Source organism: Heloderma suspectum, chromosome 1 (genome assembly GCF_057233095.1).
Source record: "Heloderma suspectum isolate Gila_16-S chromosome 1, 16-S_ref, whole genome shotgun sequence".
Classification (NCBI taxonomy): Eukaryota; Metazoa; Chordata; class Lepidosauria; order Squamata; family Helodermatidae; genus Heloderma; species Heloderma suspectum.
This window is the reverse complement of record NC_139458.1, coordinates 324,737,613-324,753,316: the sequence shown is the minus strand read 5'-3', so window position 1 is coordinate 324,753,316 and position 15,704 is coordinate 324,737,613. Positions and strand designations below refer to the sequence as shown.

Below are 15,704 nucleotides of genomic sequence, written 5' to 3'. Positions count from 1 at the left end.
ATTCCAAAGCACAACCCTCCTATGCCATGAAATCTGCACTTGCAGAAGTCTGCAATGTCAGAAGCAAATCACTGTGTGCAAGATGAGTCCTAATAAAAGAGTTACAAGATTCCTAATATAGATTCTTAATATAAGAGATAAATTCTGCTGCTTGGTTTAGATTAAAGGTGAGGAACCAGTGGCCCTCCATATGTTGTTGGACTACAACTCCTATCGCCTCTTGTCATTGGCCATGCTGGCTGGGGCTGATATGAGGTGGAGTCTGACAACATCTGGAAGGCCACAGGTTCCCCACCCCTGTTGAGATAGAGCAAGGTGCAGCGGATTTCAGACCTGGAGAGATGCCTTCCAACCAAAGGCTCTTTTTGTGTGCATGCTATCTTAAAAAAAAGAAGGAAATCGCTTTGGCCGAGGGAGACAGGTGAGACTTCTTCTTTTTGCCTTTTTCTTAAAAAAAAAAAAAAATGTCTAAGGCTGTTTTTGGTGGTGCTTTGCCATGTGGACTTGCAAGGAGCACCGTTACTGTTTGGCTTGCAGGGATCAGATGTGCTGAGTCCGGACAGCTCGCAAAACTCGCAGCCATTGCGCGGGCGGGCGGAGGCATGCACCCCCTCCGGCTCCCAAATCCGCTGCCCAATCTGGGGGCCAGGGGCGGCTGACATCTGTTACAATTTGCTTCCCTCCCTCTTCCCCAGGAGCGGAGCAGCTAAGAGCCCGGGGGAGCAAAATCTGACGGGAAGCGGGGGCGGCGGCGATTTTCTTGCCTCCTCGCGGATGTGCTGCGAGTTGTCCGAGACTGCCGGCGACCGGCTGCCCATCGTGGCTGGGACGAAGGCCGGGAGGAGAGCCGGGGCGACAGCGCCCGAAGGGGACCTGCACGGTCTATCCCGGGAGGCTCCTCCCGCTGCCTCTCTCTCTCTCTCCTCCCCCTCCGTCTCCTCAAAGTGAGGAGCTCCTTGGCAAGCACCTGCGCCGCATACGGCGCCTTCCAGTTTCGTCGCTGACACAAGCCCTGTGGGGGTGGGTGGCGGCAGCCAAGGCTGGCGGGAGCAGGGGGGAAGGAAGGAAGGACGGGCAGAGGCTGGCTCCAGGGCGCTGGGCACATGCACGGTCACCGGCAGCCGCTGCTGCCGCGGCTGTACCACAAGCAGCGGGGAGCAGAAGGCGAACTGCGACTGCCGCGTGCCCGCAGCGCCACAGGGAGAAGCGAGGAGGGGAGGCTGTTGTGTGAGGGCGGGAGAGAACAACACACACACACACACACACACACACGCCCCACGGCCGCTTCCCCAAGGCGGAGCGAGGGCCAATTGCCTGCCCGGAACTCGAGAGAGTTTGTACGCTGCCGCCGCGCATGGAAGTGAGGAGAAGAATGTGCTCCTCCTCCGCCGCCGCCTCCTTTCCCTCCGCCTCGCGCTGCTCCTGCTCCTGCTGCTCCTCACAAGCAAAGCACACTGGAAGGGAAGGGGCGCGGGTTGCCGCCGCCGCCGCCGGTCGCGCTGTGCCTGCGCCGCGGGAGCGAGCCCCGCCGCCGCCGCCGCCGCACCTGGCCTCGGCCGCTCCGGGATGTGCAGAAACGCCTCCCGCTGAACTCCGCCGCTTCCCCCGCGCGCGCCCCGGCGCCTGAGGGGCTCTCCCGCCCCGGCTCCCGCCCCGCGCCCAGGCTCTCCCCGGCTTCTGCGGCAGAACCGACGAGACCTCCGCCTGGCGAACGATGCCCCGGCGGCGCGAGGCGGCGCCGTGATCCCAGAGAGCGAAAACACTGAGGCGGCGGCGGCGAAACGGGCAGGCGGGCAGCCCCGGGTGCACCGGCCTCTCTCTCCGCACCGACCCACCCTCCTCGGCGCGAGCAGGACTTCTCGCGGCTGTGCTGGAGCTGCCTGGGCTGGAGGAGCCCGGCGCCTTGCGTGAGTGTCCGGCGGGAAGGGGCTTCGGGGTTGCGTGCCGCCTTGCGGCGCAGCCGGGGAAGCGGGGGGGCGAGTCTTCCGTGGCTCCGCTCGGAAGGCTGCGTGTGCGCCGGACGCACTTTTGGGGCTGCTGCGTGTGCATGTGCGCGCGCTGGCTCGCCCGCTTGCGTGTGTGTTTTGCTTGCAGAAGAGGCGCCCGGTTCTCTCTGGCGCGGTTCTGAAGGCGCTGTCTTCTGCGGTGCATTGTTCGGAAGAAGGCTGCAGAAGGCTGCAGCCCCTAGGCACGCTTACCTGGGAGTAAGTCCCCTCGCGTACAGGTCCAGGCTGTGGATGCGCCAGCCTTTCTCTGTCCCTCTCTGGATTGCGGAGGGGTGGGTGAGCGGGCGCCGTGTATTTGGGGGCTGGTCCGTGGCAGGAATCGTTGGTGTCTTTTGGCTTGGCAGTGAATTACTATAGGGTTTGGTGTTGCCTGCTGCTGCCTGAGAGACGTGGCTTCGATGGAGAAGCAGAGATGCCCCTGCCATGCGGACTTACGCCAGCGACAGGGTCAGCCCCTTTGCTACCTGGGGAAGGGTGAGGTTTTCCAGGTACACTTACTAAGCTCCCACATTGGGAAAAGCAGTACCGTGTTGTGCCATCCGAGTATTCCTCCTCCTCGGATCCTGTTCTTAGTGCTCACTCTCCCGTGGGCATTTCTGCACTTGGACCAAGGAGGCACTGGAAAGGAAAACTCGTCAACTCCTTCCCGGTCCTCCTCCTCCTTCTCCCACCCAGTCTCTTTTCATCGTGTGTTTAATAGCAGGTTGTAACTGTGAAATATGGATCCCTTAAGGGAAGCCTTAATATTTGCAAAATGTTTTATATCAAATTAGTGCCTAGCTTCATTTAACCAGGGCTGCTGCTGCTGTTGCTGCTGCTGCTGGTGCTTCTTCTTCTTCTTCTTCTTCTTCTTCTGCATTGCAAGTTCCTTCAGATTTATGGTAGTTCTGTTTGACAAATCTAAGAGGCATTTGGGTGGGTGGGGGATTGCTGAGGAGGGATCCTGTCCCCACACTTTTATGCTACACTGCTTGGCATGATTTGCGTGAAACATATAAAGCCGGTAATTGCTGGAGACTTTTTAATGGATTTTGCTAACTGATTTCAATATTTCTTCTTAATTTTGGATGCAAGGGCTTTGACGATAATGTCCTTTTGAGTTCCACTTCAAAAGCTTGGTCTTTTTAAGCTTGCTCTTGTGGAACTCAATAGTGCAAAGGTATATGGATCACAGTGGATAAAAGAATCAGGACAATGTAAAATTATTTCAGTGGAGAAAAGGATAAGATCGGTGGGGAAAGGGTCTGATACTTGTAATTCGTGCAAGTTTAAAAATAAGGGTAAATGTTGAAGGAAAAAGAGAAAGTCTGGTTTCTATATGCCAGTGGTCAAAATATAGGAACCACTTTCTTAGAAGAAGCAGACTTCTTCTGTATGAGTAATAAATGGATTGGAGACAATGTGTCTTCTATTTATCCTGCAGATTGTATTATTTATGAAAGAAGGAAAAATGGAAGTCATTTTCATTGTTTTGCTGCTTTAAATTGCACTGGCATCTTCAGATATGATCAGATTGCCAATGTATCTTTGGGTACATAACATTGTTCATAACTGAAGGCCTGTCCCAGTGCCCTGAGAACTTTACAGGAAGAAAGGCAAAGCAGGTCTATTGATCAGCGTGTCAGCTATTAACGCTCCTGCCTTAGTAAAGATGGTTTGTCACCTGTACTTCATGACATATTTCCCCAATCTAATGTTATTGCAAAGTGTCAGTGCCAAATATTTGATGGTTTTGTAGAGAACTGTGAGAAACATTTTAGTAATACAAGTCACCTACCTGAAACTATTACAAAAAAGGATTATAGATTATATGCTTCCATTTTATATTCTTACAGTTCTGCTTTTAATAAGTCAACTGAAATAGTACATTCTGTGTATATTGTGTCCAGGTACTAAATCCAGCACTGAACTTTTTGTTTGCTTCTTGAAGAACAGGCATTTAGTTGTTTAGGATAACAATATGTATGCACACGTTAAAACTTTCATTTAACAACTATTATTATTGATAAGAAATAAAACAAAATTAGATGGTGGATGTTTGTGGGAAAACTTAGATAGTGTATGAGAGGGAAGAAAATTATTTCCCAAAATGTCATACTGAAATATCAATGTCAGATCTTATGGTTCAGAATTTTTCTTTGGTCTATCAGTCTAAAGACACTTCTTTAATGGTAGTTCTTTCCATGAGTGGAGTTTAGTACCAGTTTATAAATACATTAACTGCTTAGTGAACTTCACAGATTAGCCAATGATTTGAAATTCATCTTTTTTGAGTGAACATTTCTAAAAAAAATAATAGATTGTGGATGAAAATATTTGGACATTCTTCTAGTGCCATTCTAAGCACACGTTCCTGGATGTATGTTCCATTGATTTTAACAAAGGATACCTGTAAGTAAGTTCTATTAAAATCAGTAGGAGATACATTTTCATGTGAGCATGTTTTGACCAGAATGATAAGATTATTCTTGGGTTTCTTAGCAGGACTTGTTGCGCTTTGTTGTTCCAGTTGTTAGGCTAGTATTTTAAAATATATTTTTATGGATATTATAGTGGTATGTCCTAATACAGCACATTATTTAAATACGTTGGCTTGGATCCACAAGGCTGTGTGGGAAGTTCAATAAATGCAGTGGGGATTCTGAGAAATACACCCTTGGTCATTGCTGACCCCACGTCACATCACATGGAAACCCACTTACAAATCTGAGGGAGAATTTGAGAGTACCCTAAAATGGAACACAAGGAACTGTCATTGAATAAAAAATAGAGAAACCCTAATGCACATCTGGAAGTGCATGTTGTTCCCTTTGGATATCTTTGGATCCCAGAATCATTGGAATTAGTGATGTCAAGACAAAAGCATTACATAGCATTGAAGTAGACCATAAGTTACACTTTTATGCACAGTACATTTGAAGAGCAGTAAAATATCTAAACACATACTGGAAAAAGATGGAATATCACATAAAAAATCATTGAGTCCCAAACCTTTATTCAGCAGAATATTGCTTTGGTAGCGTGTGTCTGTGTGTGTGAAAGAGAGGCCATGCACAATATTGTATCTTTGATCATTTAACTCCTGCCTTCCCTAACCTGGTACCCTTCAGATATTCTGGATTATCATCATCCCTGCCATTGACCATGCTGACTGAGGGTGATGGGAGTTGTAATACAAAACATCTGGATGGCACCAGGTTGGGAGAATACTCTTAGAAAACAGATAGGCTTCTCCCACAGTTTGCTAATCCTGATCTCATCTGAATCAAGCTGATAGGTGCTCAATACCCACCACTGCTCTTAAGCAAGACTGCCAGGTTCAGACACCAAAAGGGCTCTTGCACTGTTTTAAGACATGCACAAAAAGGAGGATACCAGAAGATGTGTTTTTGTTGTTGTTGCTGCTGCTGCTGCTGCTACACTGCTAGGCTATAACCCACACCTGGCCCACTTTTCCCCTCTGTGCCATTTTAAAGATACAGACGTCTTCCATGGATCTTAGAACTTTTCTAAGTCACCACTACATAGAAAAGGTTCAAGCAAGGGTTTTTGCAAAGCAAGTTCAGGTCTAACAAGGACTAAGAAAAACATTGCAATTAACGGGATACACTTTAAAAAAAAATGATTAGATAGGTGTCTTGGTTCAAGTCACAATGTAGAGTAGATTGAAAAGGTGGAATCCAGTTAAGGACTGGCCTCCATCAGTGGAACAGGGAGGGGCAATTGCTCCCCCCCCAGGTGCCCTCAAAATCTGCTCTGCGGGGTTGGGGGAACTTCTGGGACAGATTTGGGCTGTGTGTGAGCTGCAGGGGGCGGAGAGGAAAAGGAAATCCCATTGTGTAAGCAGATGTCTGCTCGCACAATCTTAGATGTCTCTGAAGGCACTGGAATGGCCATTCTGTGCCATATTACTTTTCCATGTAGCATTACCTTCCTTCATTATATTTATTCAGCATCATAGTGACCCTGTCTCTTTTAATAGATGCATAACATCATGCTTCCTGAGGGTACTATTTTATCAGGAAACCACTGAGTTTCTTTTAAGGGATCATCAAAACAGCCAAGCAGACTATTCTGTGTACTGTGTTTTTGTTCGGTTTTGTTCTTATATTTCATTTACAAGATACAATTTCATCTCCCTGCCCAGTAACATTTTAATCTGCTGCTGGTTCCCCATAAAACAATTGTGAAAGTTTTTTCTTTAACCTAGTAGGCTTCCTTTCTTTGAAACATTTATTGTAGGAAAAGGAAGGCCAATTTATTTTACACGTGGAAATGGTGAACTTTATGTCTCAAGAACAAGACAAATAAAAACTTAAAACTTAAAACTATCCATGTTACGTAAACCTAAATGGTTAGTAATGATCCAGTTTGATCTGCTGCTAAATGGTGATCTTTTCTCCTACTTTAGTGTAATTTCCCAAAGCATTCCTCTATTTTTACATATCAACATTCATGGTGAAGAATTCATTCCACTAGTTTATTCATGGCTATCTTCATTTTTCCAGTATTTTAAATTTTCCATTGATTAATTAAAATAATTCTTGCTCCCTGTACCCAGTTAAGAGAGAGAAAGGAAAACGAAAAGTAAGATTAGCGTGAATGCCAAAATATCCCCCCCCCCCCGAGGTTTTCACACAGCTCTAATTTTCACTGCAGTCATACCAGGATGTGGCTGAAAGGAGCTTGGTGTTTCCTTTTTATGCATGTTTGGGATGGATAATCTCAAGATGTCAAGAAATCTGTGGCTCATGGGTACAAGGCCTGATCCACAGGTTATATTTTTGTGGTTTGTAGATATGAAGCAGGTAAGCAACCCTTTGAAGGTTTATGTTTGATAGATTTCATGGTTTAAGGAAACCTACTAGATTAGCTTGTGGGTGTTTCTGAAAAGGAATAGCATATTTTGAGTTTAACTAGAATATTCAGCTTCAGGGTACAAAAAATAAAATACATGAAAGAAAGAAAATAATTACAGAAGAGGAAGAATTATGCATGGGGAGAGATCTAATAAAACAAAAGTTGAAAGTTAATCCCGTTAATGTTAATCTTTTAAAATTTTGTATGTGGAGTTGATTTTTCTCTTGAAATAACTTGCAGAAATGACCACAAAAGCAAAACCTACTTTGCAATGAGAAATGTTCCAGGGTCTAATTGTGCCTTGATGCCCAAAGCGCCTGTGTATATGCATCTCTCCATTCATTTCAATGGGGCTCATACATGCAAGCTCATGCACGCAAAAGCTGTGCACGCAGAAATGCACCTTCCATTTAAATGAATGGGAGCCTTGTGGTTGGCGAGCTTCACAGGCATATGAATGTGCAATGTGTTGTTTCCTTTAACAGTGGGGACAGTACTTCATATAATTCTGGTTCAGCCTTAAATCTGGTGATGTGGCAAGCTCCTATTCAGGCATGACCTTAGAAAGCAACATTTCAAGTAGTAGACAGGCTAATTATTCTTGTGTTTTATTAACCAACACCAGAAGCCATGAATGCATTTACTGGAAACTGAATTTTACAAGATGAGGGATACCCCAATGCAAAGCAAAGAAAGACCGCTTAGATATGACATTCATAATACTAGGACACTGGGTAACGTATGAGGTAGAAAAGAGGAATGAGCGGGACCACTGAAGATCACATTTTCATGAAAAAAGAGCCTTTACATATCCTTTAACATAGTCATTGCACAGAGTAAATGGAAGAGGTAAAGCACTTACCATATCACAAATACAATTCTATGCAATCTTACCAGGAGCAAGTCCCACTGAAATCACTGGGACTTGCATCTGAATAAGGGTGCATAGGATTGCACTGTAAAGCTCTTAGGAGGAATGGATGATTCCTCCTGGTCCAGTAAACAGGGCTGATAGTGTGAGAAGTATTGGGCTATAGAGAACCCATCGTGGGCTGGGCTATAGAGGACCCACCTGGGTTACCATACAATTTTGTTCATTCTGCTACTTGGCTGTGTTTTGCTCTCAGCAAGTTATTTGGAGAAGTTCACATGGAAAACATGTCAGAATACAAAATCCCTGTGAGTAGGAGTCTAATATCCAGCTCAGGGGCCTTTCCAACAAAATCCATGTGGAGTTTTTCCATTTGATGTAACACTTGTCATGCATATTCCTCCATGACAATAATTGCAAAGCATTCCTGTGGAGAGAGAAAAACCACACAAAAGGCCTCCTACCTGCAGAATTTTACCCAAAGGCTTTGGGCCACCACTGGAATTCTCCAGTATAAACAGATACAAATATAACATTTCGTAGACTGTAATGGGCCAGATAACTTTATAAGGTTAAGGATTTAAAACAAAATAATTGATGAAAGATATGTTTCCAGAATCATGCTGTTTAATAGCCATGGAGACATATCCGGTATTTGAGTAAATATTATATCCTTCAAATTGTGAAAACACTCTATGATTTCTATAGTACACAACACAATCACTGTTCATGTGGACTGGATGTGTAATAGGATGTTTCCTGAGAAAAATCTAGTTCCTTATCTGGTGAGAATTAGACAAAAGCATTTTCTCTGTTATTGTATAAAAAGAGCAGAGTTCAATCCATTTTTTCCTTTGTAGAGAATAAATATATTCATTCAAATTGCAGCAATAAAATCTTGTAACTTAATGGCTGGAATAATCTTGAATAATTGTGTGCATTTGTTGTAGTCTCAAAGGACAGTCATAAATACGGCGTTACACAGCATTATAATAGAGACTTTGGGAAGACAGATAACTGGGAATTGCGATTTGGCAAATCTATGGAAGATCTGTAAATACAATACAGTCTTTGGTCCAAACCAAGAGCTTTTAAATATTAGTTTTTTTCTAAAATAAATATTATGTCTGTGCTTGCTTCTGCAGCACAGAAGGGTGATTAATAGTAACAGTTGGAACTTGTACAGATATGGGCAAAGGTGGCAAGAAAACATCTGTTACCCAGAGTAGGCTTTGCTATATATGTTCATGTGAGCTAGCAAATATGTGGTTCCACACAGGAACTTGCACTCTTTACCCTGCCATACTACCATTTGTCTCTATACCGCCTGATGTTTTAAAACAGCATTTACTGGGGAGTGTATTGAGTATTTATCATGGATTATGAAGTGGGAATATACAAATAAGAATTGTTAGTGCATGTCCATTGTCAGTGACTTTCAGTGCTCATGAGTTTTGCTTTAAACCAGAAATGCCATAAGTGAATGTGAACCAGGTGCCATTTTTGCAGTCTCATGCTGATGTTCAGAATGCATCGACTATTCCGGTCACAGAATTGGTACCTTCTCTGAAATGGGGTGGGGGTGGGGAGTACAGAACCAGCATGAGATGAAGTTCCAGAGGTACAAGTAGTACAGCCATAATTGAATATTCCATGACTGCATTTCTCTTCAAATCTCACAAATAGATGCATTGCTTGGGTGGATTGCTTTTCTCTTACTTTTTCTTTCATACTGATATTAAATTAGATTTTTGTTATGAATTGGGCATGCACTGGAAGAACACTTTGAGGTCTGAAAAATGACTGTAACTATAATTTGTGCACTACATTTAAGAAATTCAGAAATAAAACAAACATCCCACCCACTGAAAGTACCTCTCTGTTGGAGATAAACACCATTTGAATTAGCTTGTTTATTGACATAATTAACACAAGAAGAATTAGGTCTTAAAGGTATACTTTCTAATTACAACTTTTACATTTTCATTAGATCCAGAACAGGTCGAAATGTACAAAACTCAGATCAGACAATTGCCTGTTGGGCAACACTTTATTTTCACAGAAAGATAAATTGCATTGTCATGCAGATGTTTTCCAAGACCTCAGCAGGCATAATTCTATGCAGAAATGTAGCATATGTAATTCCCTTTTTTATGGAGTAAATTCCTATTGTAAAGGAACTTTATTCTACAAGAAGGTTGCTATTGTTAAGTTCATATTAACTATAATTTGCATAGAAATTTCAACTTTTTAAAAGTGTCAGAGAAAGGCAGGCACAATAAAGACAATTAGTTTCCATATAGATCACACACCATACTAATGCAGCACCACCATGCTGAACAAGTCACCCCCCCGCAACTACAAAAAATACTCATTATAGTTTTGATCACCATTTGCACCTGTATTCATTGGATGAAGCCATCAACTGTGAACAATATTGAAATCTCACAGCCTTCTGAAATATAGCCAGAGAATGTAACCATTCTGTCACCATTAAGTCTGCATTAATTGGAAGACAAACCAGCATATACTAGTTGACCAGGATATGAATCTTGCCTGTTGAAAACTTCTACAGTACATATGATTGAATTTCTTTGACCATTGGTTGCCCTGTAGTATTGGCATGAAATGGACACCAAGTCACTTCCTTAATCTGAAAAGGGTTCAGAGGAAGCTCAGAATTATTCAACAGTTTTTGTTGCTATTTTTAAGTTAAGAGGCCGAAAGGGCTTAATTCATTGGGTTTATCCAAAGGAAGGCCCAACACCGACCCATTTGTCAAGGTAGTTGAATACTGAAGCAACTTCCCTTCAAATACAGCTCACTTTTCAATCAAAAGTACATGTCTTTTTAACTAACATACTCTAGCTTGGCTTTAGGAACAGAACCTGATATGGACTTGGGGATGAAATATTGTTATGCAAGATGTCTAGCTAGATTAGTATCATTGTCAGCTCTTGACAATGTCAGGATTACAATCTATAGTTGTAATCCTTTTTCTAGCCATGCAGACTAGGCCAGAGACTCTTTCCATAGCTTCTATAAAGATCAGAAACAAAAAAAATATTGCTTAGAAAGTAAAGACTCTGTGACATAACCAGTGATAACACAATGACTTGCCCTATCCTTTAGTGGGTCCTTACCCATCCTAATGGGAAGCCACTTTTTGTCGGTAGCTTCAAACAGTTAAGCAAACAGTTGTTTCTTCCCTTATGTACCCTGGAACTTAGTTCTGAGTTGCATTGTTAATGTATCTTTTGAATATATACATTTTATGATGTGAAAATTGAATTACTGATTTATGAAATATGAAGTTATGATGACTCATCTGTATAGATGTGCCACCACTTGGCAGTTAACAGAATGTAGAGACGTGCTTTGTTGATCCAGAAAATAAGATAGGAAAGTAGGCATTTTATCAGCCTGTGTACTGGTGAAAGAGAATGCAAGTTTCCAAAATTTATTTTGTACTTTGTGATTTTAAAATAAGGGTTAGATTTTTTTTAAAAAAATATATCGAATTCATTAAAACCTAGTGATTATTGCTGGCATTAGAATTTAGGGATGGGAATGTGTGCATGGGAACAAGAGAGAAAATATTCACACTATCATCTTGAGCAGTTTGATTACATGTTCCTGGATGGCCCAGTGGCATGCATTTAACTAGCTTGTTCACTCTTGTTATTGGGTTGTATCCAATTAGTGTCCCTTTGAGGATAGAATTTTATTTGAGCCAAATGGAGGCTTCCATCAGCAGAATGAAGAGGCGGGTGATTTTAAGCAATTTCCCCTCCCCCATGAAGGCCCTCCACCCCATCAAATCTTTTCTGGAGGGTTGAGGGACCCTTTGGAATAGTGTGGGAGAAGGCATTGGGAGTACAGGGGGAGTTGCCAAAAATTGCCTCCTTTCCCATTCCAATGATGAAAGTGTCTTCTCTATCAGGAAACATTCCATCATTAGAGTGACACCAACTGGATACAACCCTGTATTTTTATTATTTATTTGAAATCAATACCCACTTCTTAATTCACAAAAATTCTCATAGCAAAGAACAATGATAAAAGAAATCTAAAAAAATAATTTTACATATTAACAGTAATAAAACCATGACAATAACTGAATCAGCAGCTTTGTTCCATCAGTGGGGAAGAGAAAACAGCGCAAATAAACTTCCTTCCTAAACAAACATATTTTAACAGATTGCATAGATATGAGGCCACAACTGAAAATGCTCTGTTAGCTATTATGGACCGTTTGACTCCATTAGAGATGGCACCTGCAACAGAGACTCAACAACCATTTGAGGTGTATCACTGTTTTATATGAATTTTAAAAATGGGGGACTAAAACCACAGAACCATCTCTCTAAAGTCCTTGTCCACCAATTATAACTTCATGTGTTTAATACATGTGAAATTCTTATTGCTATGCAACTTTATTATAACTTTAGCAACTTTATTATAAAGGCTGTCCATCTGAGAGAGGGTTAAGTTGTCCCAGTCCCTAGACTAGTAACTGGAAAATGAAGCGACTCCAGAAAGTAGTAGAAATCGACCATCACTGATCCACAGGTTGTATACACAGAGAGAATTTAAAATATGAAAACAGTGAAATCCTATCCATATATACTCAGAATTAAGTCCCATTGAGTTCAATGAAGCTTACTCTCAGGTAAATATTATTGGATTGCAGCCTGGAAGATTTGTCTAGTATTCTACATTTTAGGGAAAATATGTTTTGATAGTTTCAGCTGCAAATATGAATGTTTCTGAAAGTTGTGTGGAGCTGAAAACAAGGCTTTAGTGCACAAAAGAGTGCATTAATAGTATTAAGCTTAATGATGGATTGATTTGCTAATAACTTTATATCCTGGGGCTTTCAGTATCTTTTATATTGGTCACAGCAGGTAAAGCTATACAGTTGGGTATATATATGTTTTTGGATCTCATTCACTTACTAATTTACTCACTGATTTAGTAGTGGGAGCACAACATTACTAAGGAACTTCCAAAATAGAGAAAAGGCAAAACCTGATCTACACATTGGGCTGGATCCAAACTTGCCTCTATGCAAACAGATGGGCTCCTTCTGTTCACGGGCAGAACTGGGATCTGGAGGAAGCTGCCCACTGGAGGAAAGAGGTGGGCAGTGACTTTCACTGTTTCCTCCTTTCCCCTTCAGGCTCCAGCACCACCTCCCACACTGTTCAGGAGGATCACCTGACCCTCGAGCACCTTTTCATGTGGTTGCAGGGAGAAGAAGAAGAAGAAATCAGCAAAAATCACCCTGGCCCCCTTTTTCAGCACCAGCAGAACTCCACTGAGCCAAACTGTGGATCCAACCTAATGATTCCAATCCATCCAAAACTAGTCATGACTAGATCCCATTGAACCAATGGAACATGTTCATCATAATAAACTGAAGTCCCATTGCTTTCTAGTATACTCCGATTACTAGAAAAGTAACATTGTTATGCCTCTTGAATAAAATCTGTTTTATAATAGTTGTCAGGACTCTGGCGAATAATAAGCTAAGCAACACCTCAGCTATAAAATATAGCACATACATTTAATGTATGTGCATTGTAAAAGGAAAGTAAAACCAGTTTGTATAACTGGTACTAAAGCGTTTTAATTACCCACAAGACCTACAGCTAACTATGGCATTTAATTATATAGATGTTAAAAATAACGTTTCCATAATCAACATGATTGCTAATATTTATTACATTTAACTATATAATCTAATTATTATTTGAATGCATAACTTTGTTAAATGATCAGTAGTGTCACCCAGATAATCAAAGTTGGCATTAGGATAATTAGGGTGTAATCCTATGCATGTCTGGACAGAAAAAAAGTCCTACAACCCACAGCATTCCCCAGCCAACCATGCTGTGAGAAATAGAACTTTTTTCTGTCTAAACTTGCATAGGATTGCACTCTTAGTTTGAGGAAGCAACACAGATAATTGGGACTGTGTAGGATAATTATTCTGTAGGCACAAAAAGATGGCAAAGATCATAATTAATAGAGAAACAATGCTATGATTTTGCATAATTTATTAATCTGGGATAACTTAATGTCTAGAAGCTTTTCCTTCTTACCGACAATGGATATGACTGTGACAAAAATAGAAGAAAGGGAAGTGGATTTTTTTTATAGATGATATAGCTATTACATATTGCTACCACTTAAGTATTATCTCTGCAAATAATGCAGTGGCTCCGTTTAGCTTTAGAGAAAGTCAAGCGTCTGTTAGAAATTCAACCAATGTAATCATGTAACTGATTCACCCTTCATTCATATCACTTTAGTTTACTTTTTCTTTTGCTGTAAAAGTGAAGATAAGGATAATACTTGAAATGTTATTTTTCATTGAGGCTATGATCTTAAGCACTTGGAAGGAAGTTTCACTAAAACCAGTAGAGCACTCTTCCTAAGAAATACATGAAGATTAAGGTGCAAGAGAGAAACTGAGCAAAGAAATTGAACAGTTTTAAGCAGAGTTTCCCCATTAACATTGATCTTAAATTTACTGAGCAATTATAGCTTAACGACATATATGAAAAGGGTTTTCAGTTTGTTCAGCTCTGCAGGGAAGAAAGAGCTTCTATCCAAACGTCACTTTGATCTTCACTGAACCAAGGGTGCATCCCTGAGTGAATTAACTGTTAACTAATCAGCAGTGTAGTTCTGACAGGAGGTATCTGCTCTTTATTCAGGGACCTGTTTGAGAAGTTGTGGCAGTTGGGGTGGGGAGAGAAAAGAGAAGAAGAAATACAGCGTGTCCTCTGTATTTAGTGTGCACATTACTTGATCTTCGGAAGCAGGTATCTGCTGTACTTAAAATTAATAAAATTAAGTTATATGGTGTATTAAAAACATCTTGATATGTCTGTTTTCACTACATTTTCTATTTGCCTTGTAGCTCACCTTACTAAATTCAGATAATATATCCTTGTAGCAGGTAGGCAATGCCTTATTTATTATTAATTTATATCTCACCCTTCCTCCAACAAGCTCAAGGCAACATACATGGTTCCTCCCAACTAGCCACCCATGCTTTATCCTCACAACAACCCTGTGTAGTAGGTTATGTTGGGAGAGAGCGACTGGCCAAGGTCACCCAGTGAGCTTTGTAGCTGAGCAGGGATTTGAATCAGGGCCTCCAACCACACAAAACAAGCCATCTTGTTGAAATTCTTTCTTTTCACAAATAAAAATGATTGCCAGTCTGTAAGAGGTTCAAGCATCACAAAACAATTCTTCGAAGTTGCTAGTACAAATGTCAACTGTAATTGGACAGAATGGTTTACAACAGCCTAGAAGAAACCATCACCAGGCACATAATTCTGGTACTCTGATGAAGGAGCAGAGTTCAGCCTGATATTTTTGTGCAGTTCTCCCATTTCAGTGACCAGACACACATTGTAGATGTCTGAATGTAAGTCTTTTTCAAAACAGCTTTCTAGTGCTTTATAGAGTTCTTGGAAGATAAGCTTTTCCTACACCTAAAACTACAAGAAAGAGAGGCCTTTGCTCCCAAATGCCTCTACATATTTGTGAGGTACTCATTTCCATCTACTTCAGGAGTTTTAAATATGACAATTTGCTAGCATCTCTCATTGAAGGGGGGAGCAGTCCAAGCCACTTTCGCCTTTCAATGTTTGAGTGAAAGAAGGCATTTTTGTATCAGTGTTATGTATCCTCCGAAGATGTATGTTGTATCATTAGGGTGATCTCTGAAAAGAGATGGCTTTGTAATGCCTGGAAGGAATGCCATTGATAAATTTGTTAACAGCTGGGGGAAATGAAGACAGACTATGCATAAGAAAACAAGAAAGCAAGGGGATGATATTTACAATATCTCTGCAATCTGATTTTAAATTAGAAGAAGGTATTCAGACTAGCACTGTCCTTACTCAAAAGAAAAACAATGCGGGTGGGTTGGTGGGGGAGAGCAA

The 15,704-nt window shown here is 41.6% G+C and overlaps 1 long non-coding RNA gene across 1 annotated transcript in view; it reads left to right on the top strand.

Annotated features, from left to right (window-relative positions):
- The first annotated feature begins 1,449 nt into the window (after nucleotides 1–1,449).
- Nucleotides 1,450–15,704, top strand: part of LOC146359437 (uncharacterized) — a 138,978-nt gene continuing 124,723 nt past the window's right edge. Inside the window, exon 1 of the long non-coding RNA XR_014786657.1 lies at nucleotides 1,450–1,907. This is a non-coding gene — a long non-coding RNA (uncharacterized LOC146359437). The remainder of the gene's footprint in view (nucleotides 1,908–15,704) is intronic.